The sequence below is a fragment of the Excalfactoria chinensis genome, chromosome 3 (genome assembly GCF_039878825.1).
Source record: "Excalfactoria chinensis isolate bCotChi1 chromosome 3, bCotChi1.hap2, whole genome shotgun sequence".
In the NCBI taxonomy this organism is placed as follows: domain Eukaryota; kingdom Metazoa; phylum Chordata; class Aves; order Galliformes; family Phasianidae; genus Excalfactoria; species Excalfactoria chinensis.
The window spans coordinates 33,491,799-33,504,295 of record NC_092827.1 but is presented as its reverse complement, the minus strand read 5'-3'; the positions used below and the strand labels follow the sequence as shown (position 1 = coordinate 33,504,295).

Below are 12,497 nucleotides of genomic sequence, written 5' to 3'. Positions count from 1 at the left end.
AACAGTAAATAGCTCCACAGAATTAGATGAGAATCCATTATCTTAATATAAAACACTGCAGCACATAATGCAGCTGGGGCTCTTCAGCCTAGAGAAGAGAGGGCTCCAGGGGGACCTTATAGCAGCCCTCCAGTTCATGAAGGAAAGCTGGGGAGGGACTTTTTATAAGGTGACAGGGCAAGGGGAAATGGTTTTAAACTGGAAGAGAGCAAATTTAGATGAGATACTAGGAAGAAGCTCTTTACTGTGAGAGCGGTGAGACACATGCCCAGTGAGGTTGTGGATGTCCCCTGCCTGGAAGCGTTCAAGGCCAGGCTGGATGGGGCTTTGAGCAACTTCATCTAGTGGGAGGTGTCCCTGCTGATAGCAGGGGGTTGGAACTACATGATCTTAAAGATCCCTTCCAACCCAAACCATTCTATGATTGTAATTGTGTGATTTCTATCAATCTACATTGCTAACTCACCAGCTTAGCTTATGAGAAAAGCGAATTCAGAGATTTTTTTTCACCAAAGTAAAGAAGTATTTTATGAACACTATGGAGACATGAAAGGTGCAAAGATTTCCATTTCAGTGACACTATTAGTTCCCAGGTTAAATAGGCTTTATACCTTGAAACATTACAATTCATACAACACTTGGCTTCAGCTTAGTCAAGAGAAGAGGTTCTTCATTTCAAATCATGAGATGGAGGGAAAAAAAATGAACATTTAAAATGTTGTGGGTTTCTTTTGTTTTTGATATTAGTGTGCCCGGTTCTACAGACACACCACTACCTGTTTTCTTTATTTGTCTGGGAGCTGCCATAACGAGCTCATCCCATGTAATTACACTCAGACACTCGTTGGATGTGCAAAATCACATAGGGTAGGTAAGTAAATTCATAGTAATACAGTATTTCAGAAACAATTATTAACAGCTAGAAATACAGGCATCTAAATTCTAGATGCCAGATTTTGAATAAAATATGCTTATAGTTCCACGCCAAGTACTCCACTTTGAGGATTAAAAACAAAAAGAAGAAAAACTTGACATAATTCAAATAACTGAAGCTGCAGCATCCTCATTTGTCTGTCTGCAGTTGCTAGACATTAAAGGATAGATTATCTGAAAGAGTAATGGAGTGCAGAAGCCAGAAATCTGATTTCAGACTTCTCAAGCACACGTGTTGGTGGACAGAATAGAAGGAACTGGGAGAAGCTAGAAAAAAAAGTCTGGGGTTTTTTTTTGTTTGTTTTTGTTTGAAGCTACTCCTGTAAGCGCAAAATGAACCTGGGAACTCTGTTTTAAAAATAGTTTCTTTTCAGTTAAAGAAAGTCTCTCAACGACTGTGTACCTGAGATTGAAAATACCCATTCAGTGCCGATTTACTGGCGTTGCACGCTATATGATGCATGTATTCACACTGATGTTTTTAATGTTGCCATCCACATTTTTACGCTAGGTCCCCATCTTACTTTCAAATAAACAAAGTGCAAAATCCTCATTGAGGACAAGACTGGATATCTTCTGAGCAAGCAGGGGAGGCCTGCATATGAAAATGGTCAACCTGATCTGATAAGTAAGGAGAAACAAGGATTAGTGATGATTTACTCTAAAGAATTTACATTTGAGATCTGTCAAACAATCTCACCCAGGGAACTTGGAACGGAATTTAATTTTGACTAAGATTTAATCTCAAAATAGCATACTCAAGCAAAGTAAGCTGGGATGTGTTTGCAACGTAGACTAGTTACAATTGAATGCTGATTGGTTGGACACAAGAAAAATGTCTGAAGTTAATGGTTTAAAATGGTTTCAAACTGAAAGAAGAGAGATTTAGATCAAAGATAAGAAAAAAAAGGTGGTTTTGTTTGTTCATTCTTTACTATGAAGGTAGTAAGTTTGCTCAGAGAGGTAGTGGATGCTCCACCCGTGCTGACATCCAAGGTCAGGATGAACTGGACTCTGAACAACCTGATCTAGCTGTGGGTGTCCCTGTTCACTGCAGGGGAGTTGGCCAAGACGACCTTTAAAGGTCCCCTCCAACTCAGCTACTCCATGATAATTCATATTTGCAGTGAGTTTGCATCACTGATGTAAAGCTGTCCTCAAGCCATGGCAAATTGTGTCTAGCCTCCAAATACATACAGTAAAAACAGCCTCAATGGACATGCTACATTCCAGTGTCAAGCAGTTCTCCCGCTGCACTTAGAGAAATTCACCTCCTCTCTGCTTTCACCTGCACCTCATCCAGCACGGTAAGAGCAAGAACCAGGCACTGAAGGCTGAAAGCTCCACTGCAGCTTGTGAAGATGAGCAGTTGGAACAACATCCGCTTTACTATTTATTTAGTTCTGTTTTGGAAATCCATCCCCTCAAAGGCTTCAGATCAAAGGCTACTTTAAAAAAATAAAACCCAGTATTACAAAATCTAAGCAGCTATGGGATAACAGGAAAGATCCTCATCTGCATAAAGAAACAACTAAGACACACAAAATAAATGGAACAAAGAAAAAGTAGTCCGTCATCATAATGGAGGGATATTAGTCATGCAGCCCCACAGCCATCTGCACTATGAATACATTGTGCTCAATATACTCCCTAATGAATCCCAGCGGGGTGACAGAGAAGGATTACAACAGTTAAGTGACAAATTTTACTGGTAATACTAAACTATTGACAATAAAAGCAAGTGCTGATTGCTAAGAGATACAGAAGGACTTAATGACAACCAATAACTAGCCAGTAGAAATGCAGGTGAAATTCAATACAATTTAAATATACACTTATATTCATGGCAGGAAGAAACACCTCGAGTTCATATGCATAATGATGGGCTCTGAATGATTTGAAAATGAGATTTCAGTTCTTTAGTAGCTCACTCTACAAAAGCACAGTCAACAGAGCAATGTAGCAATTATTGCAGCAGAGAATGAAATCAAAACCATCTTTATTCAACAGTGTGAAATATTGAACTGCATCCCGAAAGTTGTAAACAACTCGCACTCCCTCTTCTGAGAGAAGAGTAAGCAAAACTAGAAGAGTTATAAGGAAGTATAATAGAGACAATAAAAGGCCAGACATAATTTCCATTTGAGAAATAATTAAGCAGAGGAAAATCAGCTTGGAGAATACATGAAGGCATCAGGTGAAATGAGCCATTGTCAGGCTCAAAACAGAGCCACTTCTCACCTTTTTCCCCTTACAGAACTTCTTCTCCTAGCCTATTTCCAGCTCACACGCCCTCCTTGCTGACACATGGATCTCAAACTAGGAAAAGGAATTAAGGAGAAGACACGTCATCCTTCCCTGCAATAAAATGTACCCACATAACACAGGTCACTGAGGTGTCCAGCTAAAACCCTGCTGAACCTGCAGGCAGTTGACACGCTGAGTCACTGGCTTCTGGACTAGAAGAACCAAAAGATATCTCTGGAGATGGACAGTCGTGTCCTAACAGCAAATGAGGTTGACTGAAATAATCTGATTTCTGAGAATGGCTACACAGAGAAACAGCCAGCATTGTGCAGTCTATTCTTCTAAGTTATGACAAAAGCACTGTATTCTAATTCAGTTTTTGGAGGCTGTTCTAGTAGGAACCAAAAGGGCTGTCCTGCCTCACCCCAGCCCAGCCCTGCCCTGCCAAGCCTGATTGTCACTCCCTGCACACACAGGCAGCCCCATTTGCTACCAAGGCATCAAAAAGTGAAGTGGATTTCAACCTCGGCCAGTGCTTGCTAGGTGGGGATTTCTTACCGCTGGGCCTCTCCAAGCTGGTTAAGTGTAATCTTACAGTGAACAAAAGGATCCAACTTAGCAGCTGATTACTCACTAATAAAATACTGTGCTTTGAATTCACATCTCAGCTTAACCCTTACTAAAATCTCCCATTTGCATCAATAGACTTGAACTGTAGTTGAACTGATGCAGGGCATTCAAGCACTGAGATGCTGTTTCTGGAAGAAACTTGCCCGCTTTGGGAAGAAATCAGCATGCTTTACAGCTGGGGCACAACCTCCTATGTGACATTATCCTCCACAATCCCTTTCCAAAAGAATTCCTGACACAACTCTGACAAGGCCAGAAGCTAAAACTCAGTATGTCCAAGACTATCCAAACCCATGAAAGAAGTGGATATTGCAGGTAGTGTAACACCAGGACAGGAGGAAAGAAGCCTTTTAAGTACTTCTTGCCAAAGAGCTTTTTCCACGCCATCAATTTTTGGGGTGAGACACTTACATTTGCCTGTAGGGCACCATATGACAGCACGTAACAATGATAGGATGCTAATGGTCTAAAAATAGAGTTTATTATTATGTTTCCTAACCACCTTCGGATGCTGAAAAGAGGGAAAAAAAACCCCAAAAGGCTAGTTGGCAGCAGCTGCTATGATGTCTGCCTTCCACTCACTCATCAGGTAGAGTTCAATGAAAAAATGTGCCATTGAGACAGCACTTCAGCGGTACTGCTGCCAACAGAAAATCTGTCCAAACTTGAGCTTTCAAACATGCAAATTGTAGATCTTGGGACTAGACAAAGGTTGGATCGGCATCACAGTATTAATGAAAATGGAAGAATGTAAAGGTTTAAAACCAATACTAATTAAGAGGAAAAAAAAAAAAAAAAAACCACCAAAAAGAGGTAGCACAGAAAAAGAGCACCAGATTATATGCAGAAGCTGTGAAAAACTATGACCAAAAACATCCTTCATTCAGAAGTTGTTATAAAGCCTGAAAAAGACAAAGGGATAAGAAAGCACTGCTCTTTCAACATCTGGATTTAAACCAGAACAATAATGTCAATGAAAGCCTGCAGATGGATAATCCCACAGCTGCTGACTGCCCCAAATCCTTCCAGAAGGCAGACACAGTCTAATGACAAAAGTGGTCAGAAAGAAAATGACAGAAAATTACTCACGTAAAGGACTCTGAGCAGGCTACAATTTATGCAGGCATAGTACACACATAGACAGCAAACTCTTAATGAAACATACCTGAAATTATTCACTGCAATCACTGTTAAAAAATTCACAGATCCTGAGATGACATGTGACTACCACACATGGTCACTTGTTTTTATAAGAAACAAACACAAAGCTGGCACTATCTGAACACTATCGAAGCTGACTTGTCTTAGACAATACAAGGGATTTTGACTCAGAAGCGATCAGCACAATAGGATGGTAGCAGTTAAGATGTCACATTGCAGATGCCAATTAAATCAAAAGAAAATAACCTTGGCTTAAAGCAAGCAGCATCTCAGACTGGTAAAGAAAATGATCGTGCTGCAATGTGCACACAGTGATGAACATCTTCATGGAATTTCCATCAAACCCAGATGTATTTTCCGGAATACAGATAAAAATGCTTTTGTCCACCTCTATGTCAGGTCACATATCTCATCCAAAAAACTTATCTTCAGTAGCTCACTTCACAAGAGCAGATGGTGCTTAGATGTGGAGGAACACAAGTCAGGAGAGACAAAGGGAAAGTAAGGAATTTAAACAAGGTAAGAAAGACTTCATGAATTGAAGAGTATCTACTCCAGAGCCTTGACACCCTCTACCCTCAAACGTCTGCAACATCCACACTAACTGCTGCTCTCAGAGTCTTCCTGTTGATTCCAAGGACCCTAAACTTGCCTGAAGCATCTCCAATATAAGGAAAGGCTGAGTAACTTGGGTCTGTTCAGTCTGGGAAGAGAAGACTGAGGAGGGATCCGGTTAATGTTTATAAATATCTAAAGGGAGGTGAGAAGTAAATGGATGAGGCTGAGCTCTTCTCAGTAATGCATAGCAATAGGTCAAGGAGTTATGGCCTAAAAATTGAACAGAAGAAGTTTCACACAAACATACAGAAGAACTCCTTTACAGTAAGGGTGATGGATCACTGGAACAGGAGGCCTAGAGAGGCTGGGGAGTCTCCTTCTAAGGAGATATGAAGAGCTGCCTCAATGCCTACCCGTGCAACCTATTGTAGGGCACCTACTTTGGCAGGGGGTTAGACTCAACAACCTCTTGAAGACTCTTCCAACCCGTGCAACTCTCTGATTCTGTGAATTTCATGCAACACATGGTGGGATCACTGACAAGGATATATGGAACAAAGTAAAGTAGTGGAGGAACAACATAACTGTACACAACCTTGTACCATCTCATGAGCTAGTGTACACTCATGCCCACAACAGTGCATCAGAAGTACACCGCTGAGGGTAGTAGTGCACCCAGATAATGTAAGAACCCACACTGCCATGAAGTATTAACTACATCACCCAACAGGCACCTGTCAAGCGCAAGGGCATTGCTCCTATAGGGCAGCTTCCTCTTTCAATACACTGCATAACTAGTAGTAGTAACATTCTGGGTTCCTTTTAATCAGGCAAGTAACACTAATGTTTCATTTCTCAAACACTAAAAAACAAAAACCTAATAACATATCTTATGTGAAAACACCTGTATAGCCAGATCAACATGAGTACAGAGCACCACTGTCATACCCAGCCACGTTTTCTAAAGAAGCAGTATGTTCAGAACAGCCAACATGTATGCATTTGAAAGCTATGCAATAAATAAGCCAGGAAATTCAGACATTATTCCATTATTCCAGCTCTTTCTAACTTTTGAGCACCTACCTTCAAAGCCCAATACCCTTTTTGGATGATAAAACAAATATAGCCAAGAAGAGAAGGAAAAAAAATGAGGAAGAAGTCATAACACACAACTCAGTGAGGCTTCCTCTCATTACACACTTGCTAATAAGAAAACTACCTGGATAACTGAGTGTTTTTTTTAATTATTTATTCACTATCAATTAAAGAATCAATCTTTACACTGAAATATTTACAAGCTACACCCACATAATTCATGGCTGGGTAAGCACTGATGACAACAGCAATTTTAATAACCCTTTTCCATCAATGTATCTCAAAAAATACAGATAAAATAGACAAACAGTTTAAGGGCAAGAACTTAAGAGTCGGAAACAGAGGCCCTACAGCATAATCAGAGCTTGAAGAGCTCTGATTATAAAATAATGGATTAAAATCAGTGAGAAGTTATAAATTGCAATTTAAATAAAAATTCATTTCTGCTTGTATTGCTCCTAAATAATCACACCTTGTACCATAAAACACATTACTACCTACTACCTGTCAAGCACAGCTTTGTTTACAACATGCAAAAAATAAAGCTGTAACTGGAATTCCTGTCTGTTTTAAGTTACACTAATTAGCACTGCATAGTGCTTAGAATTTTAATTTTTGTGAGAAGTAAATTTGGAGTTGAAACAGAAATTTTTAAGAAATTCATTACTGTAAGGCCTTTAGTAATTGGCCCACGTATCATTATTTGTTTGAATTAGAATAGTCAGAAATTAAAGTCTTTTTTCTGATTGAAGCGTTAGGATGAAAAGAGCCTTTGGTTCAATTTCAACAGAACATCTAGACTAAATTTCCAGCATGACGCTAAAATCATAGTTGCTTTAAAAATATTTATTTACCATTAAACTTGTGGCCAAATTTATTTTCCCAAAGTGGTGCACCTTTGGAAAATAACCCATGACTGCAATCATAACATTCTATAATGAGCAGATGAGGACTTTTCACCACCAGTAATTTTTGCCTCTGCCAGTCCTTAGAAACATTATACCTCTGAGCTCCAAAGTAGTTAAAACAAAAACTTCTGCAAGAATCTCTTTAATCTACTACCACTAATATCTAAGATGCTCTGGAGTAAACCCAGAGACCTCTAAAGAATTAAATACTAAGAGCAACTGCAGCTGCCAGAGATAGTGAACTTTTATTTCTGCTTTACCTCATATAAATTCCCCATCCAGATGATAATCTGAGTTTTGCTTAAAAGGTTTTCTACCAAACATGAAGCTCTGTAGAAGAATAATTTCTAAGGAAAATAATAGCAACAAGGAGCTAAAATGACTTATTTCCCACCCACCCTCTCTTTTCTTTTTTGCCTGAAGCAATTACAATTCATTAATGTCTCATACAAATATCTTCCTAGGCCTATCTCGCATGTGAAATACGGCACCTCATTTGTAGTTTTAAGTAAAGTACTTCCTCTGCTGACACGTTACACCAATGCATCACTGAGAAAAGAGTTCTCTGAGAGTTTATCATAAGTTCTATCTGCTGAGGAAAAAGAAGAATTGCAAGTCTGGAGCTAATGACAGTAAGTAAACAAATCACTGCTGTCAGGTGGTGTAAACAATTTAAGAACCTAGAAGGTTTTGCAAATATTCTTTGTTATGTCATCTGTTCAAACATATAAATATTGTCGGTCCTATTACACAAATTTAGAGAGCAAGGGGCAGGATGGATTCTTCTTACATGGCAAATGACTCACTGGCTAAGTCAAGCAAAGGTGAAGGTAAAGATAAATGGAGAAATACAACTCAGTGCTTAATCACTGTTCCCATACCTTACAAGTACAAGTAATTAAGATATCATTTATCTAATCAAGTGCAAGAGAATTATATGATTGACAGCGTGAACTCCAGAACATGCCATCTCGGACAGGGCATGATCCTAAGCCAGGTGCTGCAGGTTCGCTACATCAGCATACACTAAACCAACACTCCCACCATTTCTGTTCCCCAAAAAAAGCTCTACAAAAAGCTTGCAGAAAAGATCCTGCATGATCAAGAGATCCATTACTTTACTTCTACCGGTCCTTTACTGATTGTTTTATTCCTAGTGCTCAAAGCCAGTCTCCAAGTGAGATTGAAAGCACAGTGCAAATGAATACCAAAGGAAAAACCATTCCCAGCTGAGTACTGTCACTAAGTCACTTTTGAATTTGATTGAAGTTTCTTTTCACACAAACTAATGGGAGAGAATTAAGGTGAGTGCTGCTGTTACAGGATTCCCATCCGCTCCTGCCAGGGTCAATGGGCCTTGCTGGAAGAAGCAGGCATGCAGCACTTAGTATCTATGTGGGCTGTGCTGATCTCAATCTCCCACTGAAATCTAAAGGCAGGTGTTTAAAACATGATGCAGCTAGCCCATAGTATATCTGCTACATTCGGTGAATGTAACTGGTATTTTCTACTCAGAAATTATTACTAAGTTCCAAGTTACCATCACCATGTCATGTCATTTTGTCTGCATTGTAACTGATGACTGGAAATGCAATCACACGTCTCCAGCAACAGTATGTTACCCGAGTAACCAGGGAATGAAAATTACAAAACATTTTGGCAGGCTCGAGCTCCAACTAAGTTGTTATAAAACTTCCTGCACACCTGGACATATCACACCAAAAGCAAACAAGTTAGGTAAATAACACTCTCCAGAATAAGCCATGCAATCTACCTACTCTAATAGGTGATACGGACCATACCTAGACAGTGCCACAAAACTGTTCAGCCTTGGGTATGTTTTACATCTTTGAACAGTGGAGGATCTTCCCAGGATCTTGCCAGTGGGTTCCTGCTTTAACATCAGGAGGACATTTTAAGTCCATTCAGCAACTCCTGGGAGGAGGCAGGGAGGGGGGTGGGGGGGAAATCCACCCCTCCGCCTGCCTCTGGGGCATCTCGGATACCTCTCAGCGCTCTCCTTAAGCATGAAAGGTATTCAGTAGTCAACAAGGCGCCCTTTGGGTCACGCACACGCTAGAAATCCCAAACACAAACCCTAATAGCTGTAAAAATAAGACCGTAGAGAGCTGTCTACGTTCCTGCTATAGCGCGCACCGTACGGCAGGGCTCGATGCACGCACGCTACACTTTATCGAGGATTGCGATAGCGGGTCCCGCAGCCGGCCCCTACTCACAGCGCAGCCCCACACTTGCAGCGCTCCCGCGGAGATCTCCGGCGAAGTTTTCAGGTGATGTCAACAACAGGAAGGACGACTTCGAGCCAGGTTTCCATTTCTCATCAGCCGCTGCCTTAGAAGTTAGGAGGAGAGCGCGTTTACACCAGACCCGACGCGGGCTACCAGCACCCCGCCCCTTCCCCCGAGCCAAGCTTCTCCCTCTCCAGCCAGGGGGCCGCGGTACGAAACGCTTTCATCAAGCAGACATCAGCCCCCCGTCCCGCGGGGCCCACGCCCCTATATGCGCGCTTCCCACGGCCCCCTCACCTCTACACCGCCGGGCTGCAGCCCCCGCCGCGCTCCGTGCCCAGGACGAGCCCCGCCACCTCCGCCGCCAGCCTTCCCGCTTGCCCCGGAGGTGGTGCCGCCGAGCCGTGCCCGCTGCGACGGCGACACCCAGCGGCAGCGCCCCGCCGGCCCGGCCCAGCCGAGGACGGGAGGGACGGCCCTCGGGGAGTCGCCGCGTGGAGCTGCCGGGCCGCTGCCGCCCCGGTGTCCGGCTTCCCCCTGTGCCCTCGCTGTGTTCCTGTGCAGAGACGGGGAGGGCGGCGAGTTACTTGGCAGCCCTACCTGGTGCGGCTGGGCAGGTCGTAGAGAGAAGCGTGAGGCCGGGAAAGGGCAGCCTGGTACGGAACCAGAACCAGGACGCGGTCCTGAGGTGCTCTCCTGAACGCAGGCTCTTCTGCAAGGTAGCCGTGGAGGTGTAGGAGCAGAAGTCCTGCTAGAGCACCGAACTCAGATGAGCCAGGTGCTCTTCTCTCAGTCAGCAGGCTTCCAGGGCTGGGCTGGAAGTCTGAGAGCCCAGAGGAGAGCTTGCTGCACCAGAGCACTGCATCACCCAGCCTTCTCCTCACTGCAGGGTCCTTTGGTGCACCTCACCTCTGTGTGGGCAATTGTGTGTGTAAACTGGTCATTCACAAACTGGCAGGAAGGTAAGTTAGACAGGAACATCGTTGAACAGAGCAGGAGAAAGGGGTTGGTACGAGTAGGCAAAGTAGTGTAACAGAGGAGGGATCGAAAGAAAGAGAAAGCAGAGCAACACAGTTCATAATGCAGGGATACTGTGGGCTTTTGGTGCAAAGTCCTATTCCTCTGCCAGGAGGCTTACTGAGGACGATGTCCTGAACGAAGCAAATGTTGAAGTATCACAGGCACTAAAACTTGCAGTGAACACATACTTGTGAATGGTTCGTACCAATCCCAACATAATGCTTCTGTCTCTACGTTTGTCATGAAACGCTTATGATGGTATTCATCGTTCTGTGCCAGTATTCACACCAATTCTTCTGTCTCAACGTTCTGTGGATTCACTGACTCTATAGTTTGGTCAGGATTACTGCGCTAGTCCGAAGTCTGGCAGTGTTACTGAAATCAGGATATAATGGCTGAAATGCACAAAAATAGGCCGTGATTGCTTACACTACAGCTTTGGTTCCTCATTCCCATATGCAGTACAGGCCTTCTCTGTGGGAACTTTATCGATACTGTGTAAAATTCTATTGTGGGAACAGAAGTATTGGTGCTGGTAACAGTTAAGCCGTGTGTTAAGTAAGTTCCACATATGAAATTCTTGCAGGAGAACTTTGTGTTCAATGGTACAACTGAGGAACAAGATGTTGCAGGAACAAGGGTTTCCCTGGCGTTGATCTACGAGCAATCTGATGGGAGTTTTCCCCTTTAAAGAAGCAGGATGAGATGCTGTCATGACCCCACAAACCTTGATGTAGTGGGCTCCCTTGAACACGGGGATATCAGCGGGACTACACCTGTGCTTAATTGTCGTTAACCTCTTTCATCCAGAGAGTGAGCTTTGTATTCCAGCTTCTTGTTTTGTTTTCTGTTGGGAAGAGAAACTCTGGAGTCCAATCACACACAATATCTTGCAGTGTACATTCAAAGACTCAGCTCTGTGTCCTCTTTCCCCTGCCAGCAGTCAGTGAGTGCAGGCATGGCACCGTTTCATTGTGTGCAATGGGCTTGGGAGTAAATGATCGGATGAAAGAAGAAAGGGATTAAAAAGGAAAGAGAAAAGGGGAAAAAGGAGAAAAAGGAAAAAAAAAAAGGTGAAATGCAGAGGGAATAGAGCAACATGGCAGCAAAGGTGACAGAGGAAGAACAAGTCTTGAAGTTCAAGCAGAGCCCAGGATGGATTATATTGCCAAGGAGCCCATCTGGAGTTGAGCCTGGCACTCACAGGGCTCTGAACCTGAAGCTGTAGTCACTGGCTTTAGTGTTGTGGGAACTGCACTGTAATCAGTGCTGTCATACCTGAGCTTCTACACCTCCATTGGGTGTTTTACTCCAAATTATTCTCCGTGACTGATGCTGTTTCACAGCCCTTTGTGTAAAAGAAACCTGATGCAGTCAGCCAGGCCTGTGGGCAAGCCCTGCTTCCCCTGGTCAGCTTTGAAACCAGCTGCCCTTCCTGTGCAGATGTGATCAGCAGTGCACGAGACAGATGGGCCTTTATTACCAACATGGAAACTTTCTTCCTCTTTCTATCAGGTGTTTTCAACAGATTGGTGTCTCTGAGGGCTGTCCCAAGACAGAAACAATACTGGGGTACATTCCTGCTCTACATTTAAGCCTTGAATCCTTGTAACGAACTTAATGTTGAGATATTTCACATCGCATTTTGGTAAGCTGTTAACCTGTTCACAGCAAAAACTGCCAAGCAAGTGGATGA

The 12,497-nt window shown here is 42.9% G+C and overlaps 1 protein-coding gene across 2 annotated transcripts in view; it reads right to left on the bottom strand.

The window, feature by feature from the left end:
• The window catches only part of ANKRD6 (ankyrin repeat domain 6), a 100,622-nt gene extending 90,423 nt beyond the window's left edge, over window positions 1-10,199 (bottom strand). For both annotated transcript variants that reach the window (XM_072332710.1, XM_072332712.1), the window contains exons 1-2: window positions 10,079-10,199; window positions 9,770-9,884 (exon numbers count right to left, since the gene is read on the bottom strand). The gene's annotated coding sequence lies outside the window, so the exon portion shown is untranslated. The remainder of the gene's footprint in view (window positions 1-9,769; window positions 9,885-10,078) is intronic.
• Window positions 10,200-12,497: the final 2,298 nt, after the last annotated feature.